We start from the raw sequence: 16,307 nt of genomic DNA, 5'->3' as shown, positions 1-16,307 counted from the left end.
GCCTCAGGGTGAAAACATTTCTTTATTGCCGTTTTTGGACCAGGTCTGTCATTAGTTTTAAAGCATTTAGCCGTTTAAATTGATAAACAACATTTACATGCAAATTGCGGTCATTTAGTGATAATATCTCCTTCTCTCTCTCACTCTTACGCCTTCTCTTTCACCCTCGAGTGCGACTCCAAACGGTTCTCAGGCCTGTTAATGAGTGGAGGAGCCTAGTGTAGACCATGCTAATGATAATTGAATAACTTGTAGCAGCCTCTATTAGCCATGTCCTAGAAGGCTTCATAAATTAGCAGCTTTGTTATTATGGGGACAGTTTGTCAAGCTTTCGCAATCAGTTTTAGCTGGCAATTGAATGCACTCTTAAGGGCTTTTATGAGGTGTCTCTGGGTTAATCTAAAGCTTCGACTGACAACTTCAGCTACTGACACACAACCACTTGACAAATTCATGGGGCAGCAGCTACACAGAGAGAAAAACATCAGCAAAACTTAAGATTAGATTTTTAAGTTGATCAAATTAAGATTTGTATGCTACATTTGCATTATAAGATTGAAGATTTTATTATAGGATTTAAATCTTGCTTTGAGAATGTTTTATTTTATATTGAAAAGAAGATTGCAAATCTTGATTTAAGAACTTTTGGATCTTAATAAAAAAAAACAATTTGATTCTTGTTTCTTCAAATGTTAGAATTCCCTTCCTTCAAAATTAAAACATAATTTCTAAAAAAAACACGCAATCTACTTTTTTAAAGAGATTGACTTAAGATTGTTTGATCTTCAATTAAGATATTGATGTCTTGGTTTAATTTTGAGATTTTTCCATTCTAAATTTTTTTTGTAGAATTTCAATCTAAGGAGAAACCTTTTTGGTTCACCTTTGACATCATATAATCTTGATTTAAGATTTTATTCTTGACTTTAACACGTTTTGTTCTTTCTGTGTATGTTATCCGTTTATGGGGACAGTCGCTGATAGCGTTGAGGGTTGAGAATTCATAGTTGCATCTCGCCAGGATCGCTGGATTTATGTGCTGCCTTTCGGTCGGAAAGGGAACGCCAGGCATCTTAAATGCCAATAGCCAGCCGCTGCTTTGCGTTGATGCGATGGCATTTGTGTAATTGCCATGGCGAAAAATGTGCAGCTCAAAGGGATTCGCAGCGTCTGACAGCAAGATAAACTTTAATTGATTGTGCGTGATGTGTGAGTGAGTGAGTGAGTGAGTGAATGAGTGAGTGTGTGTTATTTATGGCCCTAGTTCCACTTGGCGACAGTAAGAACTGAGAGCTGTGCGTCTGAGGATCAACCCTAGGCACTAACTGACCAATGAACTGCAAATCATTCAATGATCCAGTCACTTCCTGGTTTTGTTTGCTCTGCCAAATTGCACAATTCCAATGCGCATTCACTTATGCAAATTTGCGCGGCATGCACAAAATATTTAAATACTTTTATGACTTAATAAAGCATCTATTTTTTTTATTAAATTCGAGCAGCCGCATCTCGAATGCAAATTGCATGCAGCCCACTCGATCGACCCCATGCAATGGGCTTCACAATTTGAAATATCTTTGAATTGCTAACTGCCAATCGTGCATGAAGTTTCTTTCAGTCGCTCAGCTCAACTCAAAAGCAGAAGCAAACAGAAGAAACTTCGGTCCGTTGTTGTCCCCATGTCCAGTCAATGTTTTAAACATAGCGCCGTGCACTTTCCTCTCGCTGTGGACAGGCGTATAATTTCGATTTAAATTTAAAATAAATAATAAAAGTAAGCACGAAATATTGTTAATACACAACGAGGTAAAAGCATGCTGACTATTACAAGTTACTGAAGAAACTTTTGCAAACTGAGATTGAGTAAGAACTGAACAGTGAAAACTGAATGAATTTAGAATGAAAATAGTTTAAGAACGTAGTCAAAAATTGTTCATTAAAAGAATAATTTGATGAATCTTGAAAAGATGATAGAATTTTAGCATTATGGCACTTGTTATGTAGCATTACTATTAAAGTTACGGCAGAGTTTTATATAAAAAGATATTGACATATAACTATAAAGTGAAATATAATTAAAACAGTTTAAGAGTCAGATATTGTTTATTAAAAAGAATAATTTGCTGCTGAATCCTGGGTGTTGTTTCATTTGATCCTCATAGAATCTGATGAAATTTTAATGTTACTTTTAACGTTATTAAGAAGTTCTATATAAAATGAAATTTAGAAGGAACTAAACAGTAGAATAAAATAGTTAAAGATTCGTACGATCTGAATTTAAGCTCATTAGTTCTACATCTAATTCATATGTAATCTTTATATTATACTTTTTATTGACGTTTGGTTTAATTCTCATATCCCTGTGTGGTTATAATACTTATTAAATTGTACAGATTCTTCACTTAAGAAATATTGTACAATAAAAAACCTTTTAATTCATAAACTGAAATTCATTTAACTCAAATTTCAATTAACATTTCCTTTTTTATTTCATTGCCTTGTAAATGAAGCATAATTTCATTGCCTAGCTCTTGCTTTGCTTCCCACTTTACTGGGCTGCTTAAACTCTCTATATTTATCAATATCCTTATCTTATTCTTATTTTTCTTGCAAGTTCTTCCTTCTTCTTCGCTCTTTCTTATGCTGTTTAAGCTCTCTAACTTCATCGTTATACCTCGCCATATGCAGAGTATTTGCTCTGGTATGGACTACATACATTTTTATTCATATGACGTATAAATTGAGAAGCATTTGCTCGCCTGCTGATGCTTTCATTTCAGCAGGAAAAGTAACAACAACAGAGCAACAGTAACAAGAGCAACAGCAACATGCAGAGAATTGGCCAAAAGCCTTCATTCCCCATCTGTCCCATGCTGTGCTTTTGGCCATGTTGCGCTGAGAGGGACAGCGTACATAAATTTGTGTGGCTTAAAGGAGTAAAGTAAAGTAAAGTCTCCTTCCGCTTTCCCCCCTCTTTCGCTCTGCAGGGTAGCTAGAAGTTGCGTGCAACACAGTGGATGCCACAATGCGTTGTTGCGTGTTGAACTTGCTGTTGCCAAGTGTGTATCTGAGTGTGCGTGTGTGTGTGTGTGTGTGTTGCCTCCGACTAAAGTGGACATGTTTATAAGGAAGGCGGCGGCGGTAAGCGAGCTTGTCATCTAATTTCAACAAGAATTTGATCGGCTTTGCGGCATTTTGTCGCTAATTAAACCGAATGCCAAAGATGCTCAATTCACGCCCAAGTGTTTCAAACCATAAACAGAAAGTTGCTCCGATTACGCGCCTCCGATTCTAACGCTAGTTGTCTCCATCTGTGTGTTTGGGGCCTGGCTGCCACAATTTGTTATTGACTTGCACCGTAAATGGACTTTCAACTTGGACTTGAGTTGCAGTTTAGAGACTCGGAATTGGCAATGCTTTAGCTGTAGCTGTAGCTAACGGTAACTGTTAAGTTGGCCATGTCTGTGATTTTCATTTCAATTGAGTTATCTACCAAAAACGGGGACACACGTTACGCGACTGCAGCTAATTTGCGGTTAGCGCTAATGAAATACAGCCAAGAACAGGCTGTCTCCTCCTCCTCCTTCTACTCCTCCTCTCTCTCTATCCTGAGGCAGCGACAGACTTCTCCAATTTCACAAGAGGAACAACTAAACATTTGCCAGCTGGCCACCCACTCATCACACACACAGAGTGCGCAGCCAAACAAGTTCCCGCCCTCGCTCCTCTCTTTCTATTTCTCACAGCAACCAGAGTGTGTTTTGTGTCTTGTATCTTGTTTTTTTTTTGTTTTTTAACTTGGCTTAGCTTGGCTAATATATATGTAACGGCTAACTGTACACGAAGCGACAATATCTATGGCATCATCGCCATCGAGTCAACGAAGAAAAAATACGACTAAGCCGCAGGCACTTTAAGATTTGCCTGCCGCTGAAGTTGGAGTCGAAGTCAAAGTCTGCGCAGAATAACAACTGTTTCATATACCCATTGTGCCAAAATTACAATGGGGTGGCTTACCTCATCCATTGTGTGATATAAATCTATCGAAGAATCACTGATCACTGATTGATTAATGATTAAAATGTTGAATGAACTGAGTGCCTGATGAATGAACAATCTATTTGGACAGCGCTTGGGGCGGTGCTTACAATTTGAATTGCAAATTAGAAATAAAATTAAATCTTGGTCTTAAATAGCCAAAGGATTGTGTGCAACAGGCAGCTGATTTACGGTACTTTAAGAAGTGTACTTCATAAACTAAATTAAAGATGGCTTTAAGCCTAGCAAATGAAAATATTTCGCAAAGGAAGCTTAACATTCCACTCACCTGTCCTTTTTGAAGAATAAAGTTGATCTGCAAAAAAAAGCCAATGAGTATTGCAAATTTATAGGCATTTAAGAAATGGTAACATATTTGAATTCATGAGTTTGGATTTAATGAAAGTAACGAAGGCAGACAAATTGAAGTGTCTATTTTAGTATTGCATTTAATTCATTTTAAATTAATTAAATTTAAGAAATGAAGAAAGCACTCAATTTGAATAACCAATCAATAGTAGACTAATTTTCTGTTTTTATCATTTTAGCAACAATTTAAATAAGACAACTAAAGCAACAATTTAAGTAACAAATATGGGAAGGTATACTTTTGTATTTCATATAATTTATGTTAATTAGAATGAAGCAAAGAAAACAGACATTTATAATACTAATTTACGATTACACAAAAAGCTTCAAGCCGAGTATTAACTTAGACCTCTGTCTCATCAATTTGCCATGAATTAAATCAATTTTAAAATAAAAGTGATTCTTTTAAAAGGTAATTGAATACTAAACTGTAAGAATTTCAAGTGCTTTATAATAAAGCCCATAAAAATCTAATAGTTACATGCACCGTAGTAATCTGTAATGAAAATTTACTAATTGCAGGGTATGCGGAAGTCGTGCGGCTGCAATTAGCCAGCATGTTTACTTAGCTGGCGAGCAGGCGTATCGCATTAACTTAGAGTGCAAGTTGGTGTTGTGTGTTGTAAGTGCACACACAGATAAAATCATACGTAGAGTTTGAGTTGAGTTTGGCTTGTATCTAAAGCACGACACGGATCGGATCGGATCGAATAAGATCGAATGAGATGGGCAGCGGCATCGCCCAGAAATGCTTTCTTAATTCTCTGAGCTTGGCTGAGCTTGGATGCACTTGACTCTAGCTGATCTGCACTTGATTCTAGCTCCTAGCGGTGGCCTGTCCACACATTGCACTAATTATGTGCTGCCGTCTCCCAGCTGCGATGCAACAACAACAACAGCTGAGACTCTTAACTCTAGCGGTGCAATTGCAATTTAGCAAGCATTTCCGTGGGCGCGAGCTGTGAGATGCATTTTGGATGCTGGGAGAATTCTGCGTGGAGTCAAGTCGAGTCGAGTCGAGTTGTAGCATCCATAAATTAGAAGTATGTCATTTGGCAGCTACCGTAGCAGAAGAGCAGAGAATCTTATTCAGGAGCGAGCACCAAAAGCCAAACAACTAAAGCCAAAGACAGTCGCAAGTCGCAGTCGCCGACGATGATATCCAATTTCGTAATAAAGCATAACGAATTATGCACTCGACTTGCTTTATTTCAACTGACTTCAACTCTTTCGGTTAACGGTTCTGGTTCTTGGCTGACTGGCTTCTCTACTGGCTTGTTGTTGCCTGTTTGGGGCACTCAAAGATGAAATTGCCTGCTGCAAAAGTCGAGTCGACTTCAGCTGCCGCTCAGATGCTTTTTGCATTTTATGCATTTCTGGCAACAGCCTCAGCCACAAACAAAAACAAAGCTAACTCTCATCGAATATGCTATTTATGCGGCAATTTGTAAACGAAAATGGCTTTTGCCAAGAATTATTATTGTCCATCATGGTCGGGTTTGCGGTCGCTTTCCTTCTCTCCTCTTTCAGTGGAATGCGTTTGCCGCCGCTTAGCCAAAGTCAAATGCCTTTTAGAGCTCATCTAAGCAGCACTTAGCGCTATATAACGTATACGCAGCGTATTTCCTAAGTCCCATAAAAAACACAAATGCAAAAGGCCAACAAATTTTCTTAGTTTGAAGTTGACTTCCTGCCTTGACTGGCTGGCATCTGCAGTATTTACATTTAAATCGCTTCTACACAAAGCTATCATTCATTTTATAGATCTCCACATATAAATGATCTATAGTTACAGCCATTGGCATCTTTTTTTATTAGCCAAACGTCGACTCGAACATCTATTTAAAACAATTGCTGGCTGTTGATTTCCGCATGCATTTAGAGTCGATTTTACAGCGATATTTGTTGTGCTCATTTGCACCAGGAACTAAATGTTCTGCAGCAGGATAATGTCGAGAATATATCATTGTTTTAGCAGTCATAAAGTAAACTGAGATTGCTCATCATAAATTGCAAGTGATGTAACTACGTGTAAAATGAGTCATTGAATTTTTATATGTCACTGCAAAGTTTATGTCAAATTTTTACCACGCCCACTTCCGCCTCCGCAAATCGAAATAATCCAATAACAAGCGTAATTTTGAAGCTAGTCTCGATTTTTAGTATATACAATAATAACTGTAGTATTTAAATTTCCATACTTTTGGTATATCTAGTACATAGTATATTTTTTATATGTAGTACTTTATCAATATACTAAATTTTTATGGTATATATTTCAGTATTTTACCTTATATATTTATTTGGCATATATGTATTCAAATTAATACTGCACTGTTTTGCCTTTATTCACAATGAATAGCTGGTATATTTTTAGTATTTTAACGGTATATTAATTTGGTATTTTTTAAAATGAATACCACATTGATTTACTTTTATTCACAATGGGTAGTCCGTTAATGAAAGTCCAACACACTTTACTGTAGCTTTCTCACAGTATACAAAATGTGAGGATTTTTAAAGCAGAACTCTGGCAATCTAAGAAAACGTTAACGACATTTTTCCAGAGTTTTATATAAATAATATACCATAATGGTATTCTAAAATAAATATTCTGGTACAAAAATAATATTTTTAGTGGTGTTTTCTCATGGGAAAATGCTAATTATTTAAATTAACCAATGCAAAGTCTTTCTTTTGCGCTTTAAAAAATAGAGACATTAAATTGAAATTCTTTAGCATCGAAAGATTTATAGTTAAATCGCTCTAAATCGTAACTTTTATATTCATTTTCTTTGGAATTTTACACATTTATGACAGTTGAGCTTTGGTATTTGGGGCCATTACTAGGTTTAGTAGTTTGGCTGCTTCTAACAAACACAAAAGCTGAGTGCAAAAACTTTACGACTTTAACTAGGAGCAACAACTACAACAGCAACAACAACGTGTGCCAATTTGCAGCGGCTGCAGAGTGCGTTTCGGAACACATTAAATGTTGGCGGGGCAATGCGAGCGAACAAAAACGCATAAAAGTCGCAAAATGGTAAGCCTTGAACTTGACCCAGCCAACAAACAACAAGCAACAGCAACAGCAGCAACAACAGCAGCGGCGGCGGCGGCAACAACTTGGCCAATAACAATAACTACAAGAGGCAGCAACCAATAAGCGAGGAGCACTTGTTGCCAGCTGGCGACGTGTGTCAGGGGACTCGACTTCGACTTCGACTTGGACTTGGACTCGATTGTGCTGACATTGACGCAGATGGAGGCGCTGTTGTTGCCGCTCTTGTTGTTGGTGTTGTTGTTGTGAGGGGCAGCCAGTCAGCCATATAAGAGGTTGCGGGTTGCAAGACCAAAGAGCGCAGCATGAAATGTTATTACAAGCGGCAGCCAGGTGGGAGAGAGAGAGCAGAGTCCAAGGGGGTAGCAAGGGAGAGCAAAATTAAACCTTTTGACACAACGCGACGCTTGGACGAGCAACGCATAACAACAACAACAACACACAACTTGATGAAGATGATGAGCCTGCCTCTTGCTCTGCTTATTGTTGTTCTCGGTTGTTGCTGTTGGTTGTTGTGGTTAGCTGTTGTTGTTGTTGTTGCCAAGTTGTGGATGCTGCCAATTACTTGTTGTAAGCCATCAACATCAAGCGATTTGGCTGCGTAGCCACCTCAGCAACCATTGGAGCACTGCGTCCGCTTTAGCTAGTTGGCTTCGACTTTGCTTCGACTTCGACTTCGCTTGGCGTTGGTGGTGTTGATAGCCATCTTCTTCAGCTTAATTTAGCATGTCTGCGCGGTTCAACACTTTGCTGCGGCCAGACACATTCCCCATTCCCAGCCCTTTCCTTGGACGTGCCCATTTGGCAACTTGATAATCTCTTTCTTAAGCGGTCAGCGCCAATCACTCAGTCGGCACTCCACACACACTCGACTCGAAGTCAACTCAGCTCAGCTCAACTCAACTCGGAACGCAAACGTGAGCGCTGTGTTCCTCTTTTCTGTAATTGTCTTAAATCAATCACAGAAAAGTGTTATTATGACAGCGTTATTAATCGTGACAGCGCAGTCGTAGTCGCGCTGCCTGCAAATTGCCACGAACAAAAGACTGTGGCATCAACGAACTTGCCCCATTCCCCATTCCCCATAGTTGCAGCAGCAGCGCCTAATGATTTTGAACTTGCACCGCCATTTGCAGTTAATGCCACAGCCAGAAACCACATGCATGATGTCCATAACAACAGCCCACAAAAGCCTTCAGCTGCCTCCAGTTCCAGCTGCCAGCCTGAGTCGCAGTCGCAGCTTCAACTCTAACTCCAAGTTCAGGCGGCTGACTGCGTCCGGCATTCATGCCTCATGCCTCATGCCGCATGCGGCCCACGCGAGGCGAGCGCCATTAAATGCAAATTATTTCATTTCTGTGCCAATTGTTGTGCTACTTTTTTTTCGGGCTCTATTCGTGCGCATCATCAAAAGCAAATCATCGGCGTAAAATAGACGAAAGACCCGCAGAAAACCAGCAGGAATAACTACAACTATGCATACGCAAAGGCATACTGACAAGCTGATACCCTAGAGATTTCTATGTTATTGATTTTGGTAGTTGAAAATAATATTCAAAAGCAAAGTGTCAAAAGAACATTCATGCGAGGAAAAGTCATGATCAAGTTTTGAAATCGTAGAGAAATGTGGGAAACTCATTGAGAAAAGAATTGAGGTTAAATTAGAAAAGATTGTCACCAAAAAGCTAAGACTCCAAAGCACAATTAATAAATAGAATTTATGATAGATTAATCTTAATTTAAAGCGAAGTTTAAAGTTGATTTTATAGCTTCACTTAAAGTGGAAATTTCTTTAATTTTATTTATATTCATTGAGAAAGCTTGACAACTAGTCACACTAACTCTTTGTGGCAGCGTATTTGAAAGCAAAGAAGTATAAGTAGAAATGATGTTTGTGCTTTTATTGATTTTTCATGTTTCGCAGCGTTCCGTCATAATTGCGAAGCGGCTCTGATTAGAATTACACAACTGGGAGAAAAGCAAGAGAAAAAAAAAACTGGGAGCAGGGAGAGCTGGGAGTTGGCAAGTTCTCGAGTTGCCGACTCGATGAGCTGGGAACTGAGAACTCAGAACTGGGAACTAACTGGAAAGGCAGATGGAAATGTGATTGCAAACGCTGGCAGGAAATTGAGGTCAGTGTTATGATTGTTTGTGAATGAGTTTTTTTTTTTGTTGCTAGCAATTTGCGCCGCAAATTGTGGCACAGTGGCTAACAAAAGTCCATTTACCGCAGTCGGGAGTCGGTCAGGAATCGAACTGAGGTTGCAACCCCAAAATGCTAATCAAACAAAGAGCTGCTTATTAGAAGCCGCTTGTTTGCCTCAGTCTCAGTCTTTGTCTTAGTCTCAATCTCAAACTCAGTCTCAACCTCAGTCAGCTTGTAGTTGGGGCAAACAAATGTGTGGGTGTGGCATACAGCACTCAAGATTCGCGCCAAATTGACAGCTAAAAAGTATTTTCTAACCTGCCACGCCTTGTTGCCGCTGCAGAAGTCGCTTTTAGCTGCAACTGCTGCCGCTGATTTATTGTTATTTGTGTGTGTTATTTGGCGCGCGCGTGTTTGCCACACACTCGACTCTTGCCACTTGCCACTTGCCACACACTCCTCCTCCGACAACGCCCTGTCCGTAGATCATCTCGCTTGCAGGCGCATACTTCAGTTGACAGTTCATTTGCCTGTGCGCCACAATTTATGACTTGCAACTGCAGCTTGCTCTGTTGTTCTTGCATTTCTAATTAGCATTTACAAATGGCTGCTGCTGTTTTAGCTGTTTTAGCTGTTTAGCTGTTGTTGATGCTGTCTCCTCCCTGCGGCTGTTTGTGGCTCATTTGGCGCTCAAGTGCTGACAGCTGGCATTTGTGGAATTTTAGCAACCGCCAGCACAGTTTGAGCAGCACTGCTTGGCAAACTTAAGGCAAAGAACAGAAGACTTAGGCAAAACACTTGCTGCTGACCATCAACTACAATTAGTCAACTTAATAATCTATGTTTGATATCTACATATTTGCACTAAACAGTTTGAGTAGTACTGAACAAAAGACTTAGGCAACGAACTTGATGCTCACCAAGTGCTGCGCTGTGCTTTTGTGCTGACAGCTGGCCTTTGTGGAATTTTTGCCACTCTCAGCACAGTTTGAGCAGCACTACTTGTAAAAACTTATACCAAAGCACAAAAGACTTAGGCAACAAACTTGCTGCTGATCATCAACTGCAATTCGTCAACTTAATATACAATATTTTATATATATTTGTCTCTTAAAGTGTGAGCAGCACTGTTTATCAAACCTGATAGAAAGAATAAAAGACTTAGGCAACGAACTTGCTGCTCATCAAATGCTGTGCACTGATTTTGTGCTGACAGCTGGCGTCTGTAAAATTTACGCCACCGGCAGCACAGTTTGAGCAGTACTGCTTGCCAAACATGGCACTAAGAACAAAAGACTTAGGCAACGAACTTGCTTTTGCTGCTGACCATCAACTGCAATTAGCCAATCACTTAACATTCTAATGCCAAAGTGCTGCCGCATTTGCCACAGACACGTGTGTCTATACTTTATCGCTGCAGCACGCAGTCACAAGCAAGCCACAATGTCGGGCGTCATTTGGTCGTCTGCATGCCAAAGCGGCGCTAATCAGTAGCTTCAAACTTGAGCTTGCCCTGCGGCTCTGTGACACCTCCGGCCAACGACCGCGCGTCGACTTTTTTATGGGTTAGCCATAGCTTTGGCCAGCCTTCTTCTGCTTCTCTCTGGCTGGCTTGCAAATAACCCATGATCAGTGGGATCAGGTTCTGTTGCTGGCTGCTCGGCAGGATCGAAGCGCCAACAGGTTCTTCAAATCACTGGCCATCATTTGCCTCTAATATTCGGTCGTGCATTCTTGCAGTCAACTCTTTCTGTTTTCTGCTTTCTGCTAGCTGTCAATTAACCAGGCCGCAAATTCATAGCTCCCATTTCCGAATCCTCAACCACAAAAGTGTGTCAAGTGTGGCTTTTCGATTCGACTCTTAATTGCTTGTTGCAACTTACGGCGGGTGCAATCAATCATTGCATATCAAAGCTACTGTTGGCAGCGCGACAACTCCCTGACTTCTTATTTCTTTCAGTTACCTAGACAACGAACGAAACGAACGACACCTGACGCGGCTCAACTGTACCTGCATTGAGGACCCAAACAGATCCCATCAAGACAGGCGACTGCAGACTGGAGTCTGTAGACCCCTCATTAAAACTACTTAAGTTGCTGCTACTTGAGTGGATATCCCTTATGGCTTACACATGGATAGGGGACCTTCAGCATTCGGATCGCATCGGATCGGATTTAATTTACAACGAGCATGCAACAATTTCATTTTTCAATTTTAACTGTAAAAACCAACACGTTATCCACGACATTGTAAACAAATCAATTTGCCAGCAAGGACCACACGAGTCTCATGCATGACTTCTGAGGGGACTTCGACTTCGACTTGCCTGGAATTCAATTAAGCCAACGGGGTCGACTTAAGCCAAAAGCGGGCCAACCCCCAGAGAGACAGAGACAACTCATAAGCTAGAGATGGCAAAATAGCAGATAAGTTCATAAGGAAATTATGAATTATTTGCTATTACTTTATTGTCCATATTAAACTATTTTCTATGCTAAATTTATTAGGGAAAAGCTTGCAAATTATTCCCAATTTTAGGTGCTATCTTTTGTTTAAGAACTACTGCAACTTTAACAATAAATTAATAAAATATCAGCAGATAAGTTCATAAGGAAATTATGAAATATTTGCTATTACTTTACTGTCCACATTCAACTATCTTCTATGGTACATTTTTAGGGAAAAGCTTGCAAATTATTGCCAATTTTAGGTGCTATCTTTTGGTTAAGAACAACTGTAACTCTAACAATAAATTAATAAAATATCAGCTACTTACAATGAGCGCACGCATTATTTACAACGTCATCACGAGTTCATCTCTAAGTCGTAAATTTGCAGTTGCGACGCAAGTGAAACCCGTAATTAAAAAATTTCAACTTTGTCTGAAATTAATTTTGAATATGGGTTCTCTCTGACGAGCAGGGAGACAGGGAGACAGACAAAACACTTGACTTGCAGAGGCTGTGAAACTGAGGCTACTTTTGCTTTTGATGACGCGCCGACGCCGCCGCGCAAATTGCCTAGACGCGTCTCACAAGCAACCCCATCCCAACAGCTCACACTTCAGTTGGGAATGGGAATGGGAATCAGAATCAGAATGAGAATGAGAGCTGCTGGCAGCTCTTCTTCGAGAGTGACGCGCGTGGATTAAGTTGAGCATTCAAATTGAAACTGACAGCGCCCTGGCAGCCCGAGTTCGCCCAGCGAACAACAACAACCAACACAGCTAGCAGCCACTTTAACTCCACTAGCTGTGTGTCCTGCGAACTACGACTGACTCTGTGCGCTTGGCCCCCATAAAAGTGCCAGAGTCCATTTGGGAATTTGTTACTTTGTTCGCACGCATTGCATTCGCAAGCAACACTCATAAAACGTGGCGGCTGTAAAGCGCAGATCGCGTTATATGAATGCATAAATTCAACATTTTGATTCCATTTTTATCCCACATTCAGCAACAGAGTTTGCCAATGCCAAGCTGACAATAATTAAATGCACATAAAAATCTTGGACAAACACAGATTCTTGGCGCGTCTGAAGCCTCTTTGCTTAATTGTAGTTGGCGCTAATTCAATTAGTTAGAAGTGCTAACAAACGCAAGTTCGAGTATGGGTCTATGGGTACTTGTATTTATGTTTAAGCTGCTGCTGCCGCGGCTGCTGCTGTTGCTGTTTGCATTCACTAATTGCCACAAACAACTTGAACAGAAAAGCTGTGAGGAAGTGGGCTGCCAGTTACGCAAGCGGGTCAGCGGCGTCACGATATTCATTTGCATTCAGAGTTGCATTCACAGTCGCACTTGCGTTCATTGTGTTGCATTCTCTTTCGCATTTACATTTAGCGACTTTGATTGAGATACTCCAAAAAAAACTGCACTAAATCAAATGCTGCGCCCACTTCAAAGCGCAGAAAACAAATGACTTAGGACACGAACTAGATCACAGTTAAGCCAACAGGAAGTTGCAACTTTGTAGTCAAGAATAAATACTTTTGAGCGACCAAAAAGAACGATTTTTTTATAGTGGAATATTTGAAATCTGGTAAAAGGTCTAAGAATATTAATTCTATTATTCATACACAAACTATAGTTAATGATACTTCTATTGCCGCTTGCTAAATGTGCATTGAAAATGACAACATTTATATGAATTAATTTCTTATATACAAGAAAAGATCAGAGGGATAAAAAGTAGAAACAAACATCTTAAAAGAACTCATTAAAAGTCTACAAAGGATTCTTCTATTTATCAAACATTAATTTTAGTTTATGCGTTGTCTGAAAGTCTGCTATAATCTGCATTTTATGGTATATTATATTTTTAATGTAATACTATATCAATATACAAAATATGCGAAAGGCTATATTTTAAAATGAATTTCGCACTGTTTTGATTATTTTCAACAACAAAGTAGGGGTATATCTGTATTCTTGTGTATTTTTGTGGCATATTCTTTTCGTATAATTTCAAAAATAATGTCGCACTATTTAGCTTTATTCACAATAGTTAGCGAGTATCTCACAGTCCAGCACACTTGACTGTGGCTTTCTTACTTGTTACCTTTAGCTAACGACAAAGCCTATGCTTAATTTCGGTTCTAGCTGCTGCTTCTAAATTTACATGCGGGTTTAAAGAGTTGTCCACACACAAAAGAAGAACATGAGCAGATGATTTGTTGCTTTGTGAAGCGAAAACATGTGGCACTTAGGTCATCACTCAACATACCACAGAATGGACGTGTAAATATGAAATGAATGAAGAAGTGACCCTGAATCATACAACAATATGTAGCATGGGAAGTAATTGAAGTGCCAGCGAAGAAAAAAAGCGAAAGCAATGAATTCGCCAGAATTGTGAACATAAGCAGAGGATATGAAGACTACTAGTATTATTTTAATTAGTTATAATTATTTTAATTGCATTATCATAGCACATAATTATCATAATTATCTAGAAGAGTCCACTAAGAATAAGTTCTATGCTAAAAAAAGATTTCAATGTGTGCCCAAATACTCAAGTGCCTTTCACCTACTCGCTGCTTCGCTTGTAATTAATGATAGAACACGAACGCAAACAGTTCTGTATGATTAGCGCCTTTTACATGATGTCATTGCACTCGATTGGTCGATGAAATCGAATGCCAAAATTTGACACAGAGCATTAATAAGCGCATGGATAGATTTATGCTTGACGCGGGACACCGTCGACGTTGTCGTCGGCATCTCTGGAATCACAACAGACGCTTTGGACACCCACGCAGGCGTTGATTTTAAGCCGATTTCAAAGCCAGACAAATGTGTGTGCTTTGGCTTTAGCTTTGGCTGTGGCGAGCCAAAAGAAAAGAACAACAATTTGCACGGTGTCCAAACCTTAAAATGAAATTCAATATCATTTTATTTGTTGCCAGTCAAGTTCGTTGCTTAAGTCTTACGTTTCGGCCAGCGCATACGAAATGCGAAACTCACCACGACAGCGCGACGCTTACGTCGCAGTCGCTGCTCTGCCAATTGGAAGTGTCAAAACGATGACGTCACAGCTGCAAACAAAGCTCGCCCCGGCGCACGAAACCAAAACAAACCGAAGCCGGCCACGTGATTCGCACCAAAGCAAAACTCGTTCCAGCTGTCAGTTGCTGCTTGACTGGAACGTCAGCGAGTTTGTTTACATGTTGAGAGAGAGAGAGAGAGTAACGCATAGGAGAGATCGAAAGAGAGAGAGAGGCTCGTCGCGCGCTCTCGCTCACGTGTTTTGTTGCTGCCAATTCGAGTCGCCTCTGCAATTTGTGCATTTGGTCAAGTTCAAGTGTGGTGAGCCCACAACTTCTCTCTCTCTCTCTCACACTCTGCTTCTTCTTCTCTCTCTTACGTTGTCTAATGCTGCATCTGCGTCTTTTATAATCTCAGTCTGCGAAGGCGCTCGCGCTCAGTCTTGTTGCGCACCTCGCCGTGAGAAGTGCTGTGTTTTTTGCTCGTCGTCGTCTTCTGCTCGATAAATTCTTCAGTAAGTAGCTGAGTTGCAAGTAACTTGGCCTATTGCTGTCTCGCTCTAACACTGGCTTACGTAGTCCGTTCGTTGACCGACCTCCGTCAGCCAGCTTACGTCATTCGTCGTGTCGCTTACGTCGTCGTCGTCGTCTTCTCCCATCTGGGAGGCTCATTGCGGCAGCGCTTGCGCATCTTGCCACATTCCGAGTCGCGCTTAATACTGAGACACACCTCGCGCAATGCTGCAAAAAATTTCTCTTCGCTGATCCTTATCAACGAAAAACATCTAAACATCTTGGAAAATTCGCGAATGCTCAAAACCTTTGTGAATGTGTTTGTGCGTGTGAACTTAACAATTGATTTTAATTACAATTATTAAAATTTAATAACAACTCAATTTAATGACTATAATTAAATATTTATATACTTTAAATGAGTTTTCTTGTCGGAGAAATAAAATAAAATAACAAATACCAATTAAATGATATTTTAGCTTAATAATTGTGACCTTGGCAAAAACTGTTTGATTTTTTAAAGACTATTTAAATAAAATTGAAATTGAAACTTACATGAATTGGATTACGCAGCTGCAAAAGAAGAAATAAAATCGATTAATAATTTTTTCAAAATTATAATTTTGAAGAATAAGAAAAGTTGTTTTAGAAACAATATAAGAATTGAATAAACTAATGTCACATAAAATTTAGTTTAA

At 39.7% G+C, this 16,307-nt stretch overlaps 1 long non-coding RNA gene across 1 annotated transcript in view; it reads right to left on the bottom strand.

Annotated features, from left to right (window-relative positions):
• LOC133835172 (uncharacterized) overlaps window positions 1-16,307 on the bottom strand; it is a 96,534-nt gene that overhangs the window by 32,385 nt on the left and 47,842 nt on the right. Inside the window, exon 2 of the long non-coding RNA XR_009893520.1 lies at window positions 16,165-16,182. This is a non-coding gene — a long non-coding RNA (uncharacterized LOC133835172). The remainder of the gene's footprint in view (window positions 1-16,164; window positions 16,183-16,307) is intronic.

Source organism: Drosophila sulfurigaster, chromosome 2L, assembly GCF_023558435.1.
Source record: "Drosophila sulfurigaster albostrigata strain 15112-1811.04 chromosome 2L, ASM2355843v2, whole genome shotgun sequence".
In the NCBI taxonomy this organism is placed as follows: domain Eukaryota; kingdom Metazoa; phylum Arthropoda; class Insecta; order Diptera; family Drosophilidae; genus Drosophila; species Drosophila sulfurigaster.
The sequence above is the reverse complement of the archived record's forward strand: the minus strand, read 5'-3'. Positions and strand labels throughout refer to the sequence as shown.